Here is a 12,154-nt window from a genome sequence, read left to right as displayed (position 1 = left end):
TCTGCTTCCCCGCCGCTGACAGATGGACACCGCACCACACTCAACAACTTGGCCATGGGTTCGTCCAAGGCTCCACCGTCCTCCACAACTTCTCGTTTCCAGCGAACCACAAGAAGATCGTTGGAAAAACAGAAGGAGGACACATCACTGCCAACAGAAAGAGGTACTCCTCTTCCCTTATTCACGCAAATCTTACGTCTCTGCTCACACCATATTCATCCAACGAAAGAAACTAGTTGAGCGCTTCTTACTGAATCTTCTTCGTGATACTAAATGCACAAGGTTTCCTCCCTTTACTATTTCACCTTTGCTAGAGGTCAGTAGCCCACCTGGATTTCAATTCAGGGTCAGTCGAACCGCAATTAAAAGAAGCAGCACCCACTTAGGCGTGTGGAGCACCTAGTCCGCCTGTTCCCGGGGAAAGCAGCGCATTGGTGTCTATCATAGGGGTCTGGGGTGCAGGAGCTGCTTGTGCCCGATCTAGAGGTCGGCGGGGCTTGAATGGATGGCCGGGGGGTGGTGCAGTGAGGTCGAGGGGAGGGCGCAGGCAGGGGAGGAATACTGGGCCGGTGGTCACTAGCGTTTCGAGGAAGATCATCAACACTGACTGGCTGGAGGTAGATGAAGGCGATCTTCCCATTCTTTGTACATCGGACGGTGCAGAAAAAATGGACTGACCTACTTGTTCTCAGTCGACTGTTATTTTCATAGAATCCTATAGTAATATAGTGTGCCATGCATGTTGTCGAGCTGTCATATGTCTCCCGTCATTTATTTCTCACCGACATGCTATCTGCTACCTTTACATTGTACTAATTGTGCACACACTTCACCCATACTCACACTATTGTTTTTTATGCATGGGTATTTCAGACTCTGACGCAGTGTTGATGAATGCAGAAAAGAAAAGACAGAAGTCGCTCTAGTGTAATTCAAAGATAAGCACTAAGCGTTTCAGCGCTCTAAAGGGTACCGTGTCAGCAGTTGGAGATAGTAAATGTAGCTCTGCAGTTGATGATCTCAATTTACACACACAACCATCCCAGGTGCTTGCTTTAACTTCGCGCTGTCAAATGTGGTTGCATATGGTGTCTAGCTTGTATTGCTTCCAATTTGGTTAAATTTCATTTGCTTACTTTACACATTATACCTTTGATAATGACATGCCTTCCTGTTTTTGATACATACTACATATGTCTATTAACCATGTTCGTACATCAAACTAATGCTCTTTTGTATCCCTCATCAATCACTTATGATGAGACAGTCACCCGAGTGGGTTACTGTGAGACGCCCTACTCGTTTAAAGAGTGTAGTGTCATCCTCCCCACATGATTCTCCACATGATTCTCAAGAAATAGCAAGGCTAAATGAAGATAGTCAACGTAGCTCTCTAGTTGATTACCGCAATTCCCCCACACCACCATCGCAGGTGCTTGCTCTTACTTGGCAGTGTGATATGTTGTTGCATGTTGCATATGGTGCCTACCTTGTAATGCTTCTAATTAGGGTAAATTGCATCTGCTTAGTTAACACATTATACCTGTGAATATGGCATGCCTTCCTGTTTTTGGTACATACTACGTCTTTCTATTAACTATGTTCTTACATCAAACTACTTTTCTTGTGTATCCCTCATCAATCACTTCTGACGATACACCTTCAAGTTGACAGTGTAATATTGGTTGCATATCATTTCAAACATGTATTGCCTCTAATTTGTTGAAGTGCCACTTATAATGAGACACAACTAACTTGGTAGAGTGATTTTGGTTGGATCTTTCGTATGGTGTCTAGATTGCATTGCTTCCAATTTGTTGAAATGCCTTCTGCTTAGCGTTTTTCATACATATTCCATCCTCCTACAATGTGGTTGCCATACCTAAAAGTTGTGTTCGTCAGTATCATGCATCAACAAATTTGGAAGTGCGAATTTCATTCCTTTTTCTTGTGTGTTTACTTGACAAGGCAAAATCTGAAAGGATGAAGGCACAGAATGATGGTGGTCCTCTGGAGAAACGGAAATAGATGATCTGTGCAGATTCTCCCGCTACTTGTACTGCAGTGCTAGTTCCAAATCTCATCTCCCCTACTCCACAACCCAAAGTGCTTGCTCTAACATGGTAGTGTGATATCTGGTTGCATGTTGCATATGGTGCCTAGCTTGTATTGATCCTAATTTGTTAAATTGCATCTCCTTAGCTTAAACATTATACATGTGAATATGACACGCCTTCTTGTTTTTGGTACATACTACATCTGCCTATTACACCATGTTCTTACATCAAACTACTATTCTTGTGTATACTGCATCTATCGCTTATGATGAGACAGTCACGCGCGTGGGTTAATATGAGACGCACTACTCTTATAAAGAATGCAATTTCATCCTCTCCACATGATTCTCAAGAAACAACAAGCCTAAATGAAGATATTAAACGTAGCTCTGTACTTGAAGACCGCACTTCCCCTACACCACCATCACAGGTGCTTGCTCTAACTTCGCAATGTGATATGTGGTTGCGTGTTGCATACGGTGTCTAGGTTGTAATGCTTCTAATTAGGGTAAATTGCAGCTGCTTAGTTTACACACTATACCTGTGAATATAACATGCTTTCCTATTTTTGGTACACACTACATCTATGTGTTAACCTTGTTCTTACATGAATCTACCTCTCTTCCATATCCTGCATCAATCACTTACGATGAGTCACCTTTATTCGTTGCATACACTACAAAAAAATACACTTCCATGATGATACATGTTTGTCACAGTAGGTCGCGTTTTCTGTCATGCATGTACATCCATGACAAATTTATGACAGAATCAAGATAGTCATACCTGTGCTGTCATAGAAGTGTTCCATGACATTACCAAAATTATCATCACGGAAGTGTCCACTTCCATGACGATAAATCGCGCATCACAGAAGTGCTTTCGTCAAGGGTGACCGACACGTGGCATCCACCGTAACGGAACACTGTTAAGCTATCGGGTCGGATTTTGGATCCGATAACCCGTTAACAGCCACGACCAATGCCGATTTTCCACATGTAAAATTCTCATTGGCTGACGGATCCACGTGTCAGCTCCGCGTTGGCACAGGTGTCACTCATCCAACGGTCGAGATGGCCTATGATATGTTGGCACGTGGACCGGCCCAAAAGTGGCCCACAAAGTTTAAATGGGTCGGCCCAACCGAAGGCCCATAAGATGTAGAAGGCCATAATGGGCCGGCCCAGCTAAAGACCCACAAAATTTAGTGGACCATAATGGGTCGGCCCAGCTAAAGGCCCACACAAATTTGCAGACCATAATGGGCTAGCCCAGCTAAAGGCCCACAAGATTTTGCGGACCACAATGGGCCGGCCCAGCTAAAGGCCCACAAGATTCTACAGACCATAATGGGCCGGCCCAGCTAAAGGCCCAACATTCTCTATCAAATCAGCCCGTCAACGGCCTGTCCTAAACTTGTCATCAATGCGGCCCATGGTCACTTCTGGCCCGTTAACTGTCCGCCAAGTAATTGGGCCAAATTATGGCCCGGTGTATTTCCGGCCTATTAAAGGTCTGGCTTCATTTGGGCCCATTGACAGGCCATCAAAACTTTCGGCCCATAAACAACCGTAAATGATTTGGGTCATATTCGGCCATGTCTGACGTTCGGCCTGTTAGAGGCCCACTATAGATTTGGGCCATTTTCGGCCTGTTGTCATTTCCTGCCTATTAACGCCGGACGTAAACCATGGGCCATATGTGGCCGAACATCATATCGGGCCCATTAACGGCCCATATAAAAATGACGATAATCTAGCCCGACCAAAGTTCCGGCCCGTTAAAGGCCCGTGTATTAGGTCGGCGCATTTATGGCCCGTCCGAATTTCGGCCTGTCAAAGATCTGCATCGTAAATGGGCCACCAATTCGGCCTACTTACTCCAGTGGGTTATTTGGCACAATCAGGACCCAATTTCACTTTCGGTCTATTAAAGGCCCATGTTTTTTATGGGCTCGAGATATTTACACCTGTAAACGGCCTAATTTTACTGAGGGCCCAAATTATGTTTAGGCCTGTTACAGGCCCACTATGGGCACATGCTTACCAGAAAAATATGAAATCTTATGCTGATTTAGGCCCAGATATTTTTAGTGGGCTACATGCCAATTTCGGCCCGTAATCATTTTTAGCCCAATTGGGCCGCCCGAAGAATGTTGGCATGTTGGGCTCCTACGAAGCTTTCGGCCGAATACATTACTAAGATAAACCTACACTATACAAAAATAGCGTTGTAATTACTGCAGCCTGTGGCAGCATCATAAATGTTGTATCACAACAAAATAAATTCCAACCATACAACAAAAGGCCTGTTGGCATAAAGTTTACAGTCCTTCCAGATAAAAGCACCATCAGATGTATAGAAGCACAAATCATCTGATGGAGCAGCACGATCTCCACCTTTTTCCGCCATTACTCTTGAACAACGAAGTGAATGTCTGATAGTCTAGTTTCAAAACCATTCATATCTTGATGACATTTCTCAACCACTATTCTTGTTTCCAAAACAACGTCCATTAGGGATTGGACTTGTGTCTGGAGCACAGATATATCACTCTGTCTAGTAGGAATATTTTGTTCAGAAGGCGATTTGGACAAGGTTACCTTGACAACCAACCCAGAATTACACAGGAAGGTGCTTTTTGCACTGTTAGTGGAGAGATACTGACGCACTGTAGCAAGAGGTGACATTGTGTCTGCCGTAGCCTCATCACCTTCAGGTGGTTGTGGCTGTTCAATCATTTGTTCCATAGCTTCCTGAAAGTTTGAACTTGTAGATTAGTGTACCACATAATTTACTAATGAGATAAAAACAAACAAAGTAGGTTAAACGTTTATACATAACTTATTTTGGTGAACTACTGTAATACATTAGCATGTATTGTAGTGCCAACTACATAATAAAATGACTTTCAGAACATATGTCCATGTAGCATGCCTACTGTATTGTCTATTTCCTCACATTCGTTGACATCTAAGGATAAAGAGACATGGTTTAAAGTAGGATGAACATAGTATGAAATCATTCATATCATGGGCAAACAGATATAAAACAAACAGGCTATTTTATCACTGTGTGCGCATGTGAAAATAACGACTAGATTACAGATCAAGACCAAAAGAATATCATTCATCTCTTTTAAACCATGTAAGGTGAAATGATACGTTAAGACAACTGTGTATTAAAGTGAACAGAGTAACTGACATTGGCTACAAACCAAGTAGTTAAATGAACACATCACAGTACCAATCAGTTCAAGGCAGGAGGTGTAAGGACTTACAACAGCGGCTTGAACTGGTGTGCTCATGCCCTTCATCTTGCTGGTGTGGCAATCCTTGAAGATTTGCACTGCATTCGATTCAGGTTCTTTTTGGTCCGCACGGGCTTTCCTCTGTATTTGGAACAAGTCAATATAGATACGATAATATGGCACACAAAAAAGAAGGAAGTAGCAGCTATTTACAAGAGCCTCGCAGTGTGCAATATAGCTACGAGATCCTGTTGTCTGTTGGAATTTCACTTTAGAATGGTTGGTTTTGTTCTTCAAACAGTTAGCCAAGAACAAGATACACATGTAAGGCACATACATAAATACAAGTTCAATATGTGGTCTGATCAAATACATATAGCCTACCTGATACTTTGGATCAGACCAGTGTTTAATGAGGGCTGTCCAGTCTTCATCTGTAATATATTCCACTGGAGATGTTTGGGCAATTTCATTGTTAGCCTTTCCTTCAAAGTGAGATTTTCTAAGGTGGTACCGATACTGTCGCAGAGCAGACTAAAAAACATGAGTGCATGCTTGTTTAGTTGCATCATCTTTCGGATCCAACTTGAACCTCATCTGTTGAAAAAAGAATGTGAGTCTTAGTAGGAGGAAGCTAGAAAGTATGGGACAGAGCAAGACAATATTACTAATTGCAATGAATAACATTACTTACGGATAAATGGTCAAGGAAGGTGTTAAACTGGGTATTGTCTTTCTCATTCCTGTACTGGATCCATGTTGGGAGGATACGTGCATGACACCTAACGGCAACGGCTGCCTTTTATACTAACTTGGCTGACTCTGTAGCATCACGTGGCCTTTTTAAACCTGCCTCAAAATGGATCTCCATTATTCCTCCTTTAGATTTTGTTAATTTGTCAAGCATTATCCCTGATGTCTGTTTCCGCTTGCGCCATGGTGCTAGTTCAACAACGAATATGGAATGTGTTAGTGTACATCAAACTGTGAGAGTACATATAAAGGAGCATGCAACTGCAACTTGACTCGGTCAGGTACCATCTTGGTGTTGATGCTCATGAGGTTCATCTGATCTTGCCAAGTCATGTTGTGTCAGCAGTGCTTCGGAAGTAGTGTTAGGTGTGAAGGCAGCTTGGGAACTGGCCAGTTCCGGAGCAAACGAACGAGTAACCCGTTGAGACGCTGGTACAGTTGAAGCGGATGCTGTAGCTGGTGGAGCAGGTGATACTATGTTTGTAGATTTAGCCGGTGGACTTGGACCTTCTACTGCACTATAAGTACCAGCAGAATCTCGATGGCAGATCCTTTTCTGTTTCACCCAATGAGTAACAGCACTCCCTACTATATTATTTTCCTTGCTCTTTTTTGACTTTGCCATGTCAAGCCGTACCCACAACACAAAAGAATAAAATCGCTCTTCAGAACTCATTGATGCATGACACAGACAAGCAATACTTTGATGTAAGACAACCATATGAGGATGGAATATGTAAGAAAAGCAGGACAATGTGACATATTCACAGCTACAATGTGCAAACTAAGCAGAAGGATTTTCAAGAAAATATAAGTAATGCAAGCTAGACACCATATGAAAGATGCAACCAATATTACTCTGCCAAGTTAAAAGTGTCTTGTCATAAGTGGAAATTTGAAAGTTTAGAAGCAGACAATGTAGAAATCAATGCAAGATGCAACCACTATCAAACTGCCATGTTAAAAGCGTCCAATCATGAGTGACTGATGCGGGATACACAAGAGCAGTACTTTGATGTAAGAACATGGTATGATAGATAGATGCAGTGTATTCTAGACACAGAAAGCCATGTCATATGCACATGTATAACGTATAAACTCAACAGGTGCAATTTAATCAAAATAGAAGAAATACAGGCTAGACAACATATGCAACATGAAACCAATTATCACACTGTCAACTTAGAGCAAGCACCTGTGATGGTGGAGTACGGGAGATGAACTCGTCATGTAGACTTGGGACTTCAACTTCATTAGCAGTAGCAGTGGAAAATCTAGAGAGTCTCTGTTGGCGTCGGTGCGGAGGACCACCAACATCCCCTAACTTACTCTTTTCCTTCCTATTTTCTGATATTGCCTTATGAAGTCAAAACCACAAGAAGATGAATAAAATTAGCTCTGCATAACTGGTTGATGCATGATACAGACGAACACTACTTTGATGTAAGACAAGCGCAGGATAGGAGGATGGAATATATACAAAAAAGATAGCATTTCATATTCACACGTATGATAGGATGTTGGAATATGTATGAAAAAACAGTAAGCGGAAGGCATTTCAACAAAATTAGAAGAAATGAAAGCTAGGCACCATATGAACATGCAACCAATATCACTCTATCAGGTAAAAGGTGTCTCGTCGTAAGTGCCATTTCAAGAAATTAGAAGCAGTACAAGCTAGAAGATAATGCAAGATGCAACCTACATCACAGTCCCAATTTAAATGTGTCTTATGGGTAAGTGGTCGTTGCAGGTATAAGTTGTAAGATACGCAGATGCAATTCAACATAATCAGAAGCAATACAAACTAGACATCATACGGAAAACACAACCACATATAACAGTTCCAAGTAAGAGCAAGCACCTGTGATGGTGGAGTAGGGGAGATGTGCTCATCATGTACACGTATGTTCTAGAAATAGGAACATGTGTCATATTCATAGGCATTATGTGTAAAGTAAGTAAATGCAATTCAAGTTAGAAGCAATACAAGCTAGACATCATACACAACATGCAACCACATATAATAGTGCCAAGTTAAAGCAAGCACCTGTGATGGTGGAGTAGGGGAGATGTGCTCATCATCTACACAGCTACGTTGACAGTCCAGCCTTGTGTTGTCTTGCGAATATTGTTGGGAGGATGGTGGAGTATAATATGTAGAGACCCCCTGTTTGAGTTGCTCCGAAGGACCACCATCATCCACTGCCGGACTAGTTTCCTTCAGCTGTAATGATTTTGCATTGTGAAGTCAAACTGATAAGAAAAAGGAATAAAATTCGCTCTTCAGAACTCATTCATGCATGATACTGACGAACACTACTCGGATGAAAGGCAAACACATGATGCAAGGATGGAATATGTAAGAAAAACAGGATGGTGTGACATATCCACACCTATGATGTGGTATCTAAGTAGAAGGCATTTCAACAAATTAGAAGCACTGCAAGCTAGACACCATATGAAAGATGCAACCAATATCACCCTGCCAAGTTCAAACTGTATGGCATTTCAACAAATTAGAAGAAGTACATGCTAGAAATCATATGCAAGACACAAACAATATCACAGTGGTGACTTAAAGGTGCCTTATCATAAGTGACTGATGCGGGATATGCAAGAATAGTATTCTGATGTAGAAACAAGAACACATGTCATATTCACAGGCATTATGTGTAAAGTAAGCAGATGCAATTCAACAAAGTTAGAACCAATACAAGCTAGACATCATACGCAACATGCAACCACATATAATAGTGCCAAGTTAGAACAAGCACCTGTGATGGTGGAGTAAGGGAGATGTGCTCATCATCTACACAGCTACGTTGACTGTCTAGCCTTGCGTTGTCTTGCGAATCTTGTTGGGAGGATGGCGGAGTAGAATCTGTAGAGAACCTCCATTTAAGTTGCTCGGAAGGACCACCATCATCCAATGCCTTGCCAATTTCCTTCAGCTTTATTGATTTTGCATTGTGAGGTCATACCGACAAGAAAAAGGAATATCATTTGCTCTTCAGAACTCATTCATGCATGATACTGACGAACACTACTCCGATGAAAGGAAAAGTCATGATACGAGGATGGAATATGTACGAAAAAATGGACGGCTTGACATATTCACACCTATTATGTGGTAACTAAGCAGAAGGCACATCAACAAATTAGAAACACTGCAAGACACCATATGGAAGGTGCAATCAATATCACTCTGCCAAGTTAAAACTGTCTCGTCATAGGTGGCGTTCATCAAACTAGAAGCAATACATGCTAGAAATCATATTCAAGACGCAAGACAATATCACACTGCCAACTTAAAGGTGTCCCATCATAAGTGACTGATGCAGGACACACAAGAAGAGTATTTTCATGTAAGAACATGGTGTGATAGACATATATAGTTTGTACCAAAAACGGGAAAGCGTGTCATATTCACATGTATCATGTGTAAGCTAAGCAGATGCAGTTTACACTAATTAGGAGCAATACGAGCTAGACACCATATGCAACATGCAACCAGATATCACACTGCCAAGTTAGAGCAAGCACCTTGGATGGTGGAGTAGGGGAGCGGAGACTTGGACCTTGTAATGCACTATCAGTACAAGGAGAATCGGTACAAATGCTCCGTTTACATTGCTACAGAGGACCACCATCATCGCCTTCCTTACTCTTTTCCTTCCTCTTTCTTGATTTTGCCTTATCAAGTCAAACCCACAAGAAAAAGGAATAAAATTTGCTCTTCAGAACTAATTGATGCATGATACTGACGAACACTACTTTCATGTAAGGCACCCACATGATAGGAGGATGGAATATGTATGAAAAACAGGATGGCGTGACATATTCACATGTATGATGTATAAAGTGTAAACTAAGCACAAGGTGCTTGAACTTGTTAGAATCGATGCAAGCTAGAAACCATATGAAAGATGAAACCAATATCACTCTGCCAAATTAAAAGGGTGCCCTAACAAATGTATTTGACCAAATTAGAAGCAATACATGGCAACAGGCTAGAAATAATATGCAATATGACACGAATAAAGGTGACTCATCATAAGTGATTGATGCAAGATACAGAAGAGAGGTAGTTTCATGTAAGAACAAGGTTAACACATAGATGCAGTGTGTACCAAAAATAGGAAGGCATGTCATATTCACAGGTATAGTGTGTAAACTAAGCAGATGCAATTTACCTTAATTAGAAGCATTACAAGCTAGACACCATATGCAACCTGCAACCACATATCACACTGCGAAGTTAGAGGAAGAACCTGTGATGGTGGTGTAGGGGAAGTGCGGTCTTCAGGTACAGAGCTACATTCAATATCTTCATTTAGGCTTGCTGTTTCTTGAGAATCATGTGGAGGGGACGAAATTGCATTCTTTATAAGATTATTGCGTCTCATATTAACCCACGCGCGTGACTGTCCCATCATAAGCGATAGATGCATGATACACAAGAACAGTAGTTTGATGTAAGAACATGGTGTGATAGGCAGATGTAGTATGTACCAAAAACAGGAAGGCGTATCATATTCACATGTATAATGTGTAAGCTAAGGAGATGCAATTTAACAAATTAGGAGCACTGATGAGGGATACACAAGAAAAGTGGATTGATGTAAGAACATGGTTAATAGAAAGACGTAGTATGTACCAAAAACAGGAAGGCATGTCATATTCACAGGTATAATGTGTTAACTAAGCAGATGCAATTTACCCTAATTAGAAGCATTACAAGGTAGACACCATATGCAACATGCAACCACATATCACACTGCCAAGTAAGAGCAAGCACCTGCGATGGTGGTGTGGGGGAATTGCGGTGATCAACTAGAGAGCTACGTTGACTATCTTCATTTAGCCTTGTTGTTTCTTGAGAATCATGTGGGAAGGATGACACTGCACTCTTTAAACGAGTAGGGCGTCTCACAGTAACCCACCCGGGTGACTGTCTCATCATAAGTGATTGACGAGGGATACAAAAGAGCATTAGTTTGATGTACGAACATGGTTAATAGACATATGTAGTATGTATCAAAAACAGGAAGGCATGTCATTATGAAAGGTATAATGTTTAAAGTAAGCAGATGCAATTTAACCAAATTGGAAGCAATACAAGCTAGACACCATATGCAACATGCAACCACATTTGACAGCGCGAAGTTAAAGCAAGCACCTGGGATGGTTGTATGTGGCAATTGAGATCATCAACTGCAGAGCTACGTTTACTGTCTCCCACTGCTGACACTTCACCCATTAGAGCACTGAAACGCTTAGTGCTTATCTTCGAATTACACTGGAGCGACTTCTGTCTTTTCTTTTCTGCATTCATCAACATTGCATTAGAGTCTGAAATACCCATGCATAAAAAATAATAGTGTGAGTATGGGTTAAGTGTGTGCACAATTAGTACGGTGTAAAGGTAGCAGATGGCAGGTCGGTGAGAAATAAATAACGGGAGACATATGATAGCTCTACAACATGCATGGCACACTAAATTACTACAGGATTCTATGAAAATAACAGTCGACTGAAAGCAAATAGGTCAGTCCATTTTTTCTGCACCGTCCAATGTACAAAAAACGGGCAGATCGCCTACATCTACCTCCAGCCAGTCAGTGTTGACAATCTACCATGAAACGCCAGCGACCACCGACCCAGTATTCCTCCCCTGCCTGCGCCCTCCCCTCGACCTCACCGCACCACCGTGCTTGGCACCACCCCCGGCCATCCATTCAAGCCCCGCCGACCTCCAGATCGGGCGCAAGCAGCTCCTGTGCCCCACACCCCTATGATAGACACCGATGCGCCGCTTCCCCGGGGAATAAGCGGACTAGGTGCTCCGCGCGCCTAAGCGGGTGCTGCTTCTTTTAGTTGCGGTTCGACTGACCCTGAATTGAAATCCAGGCGGGCTACTGACCTCTAGCAAAGGTGAAATAGTAAAAGGGAGGAAACCTTGTGCATTTAGTATCATGAAGAAGATGCAGTAAGAAGCGCTCAACTAGTTTCTTTCGTGGGATGAATACGGTGTGAGCGGAGACGTAAGATTTGCACGAATAAGGGAAGAGGAGTACCTCTTTCTGCTGGC

The sequence above is a fragment of the Triticum aestivum genome, chromosome 7B, assembly GCF_018294505.1.
Source record: "Triticum aestivum cultivar Chinese Spring chromosome 7B, IWGSC CS RefSeq v2.1, whole genome shotgun sequence".
Lineage (NCBI taxonomy): Eukaryota > Viridiplantae > Streptophyta > Magnoliopsida > Poales > Poaceae > Triticum > Triticum aestivum.
This window is presented reverse-complemented; position numbering follows the sequence as displayed.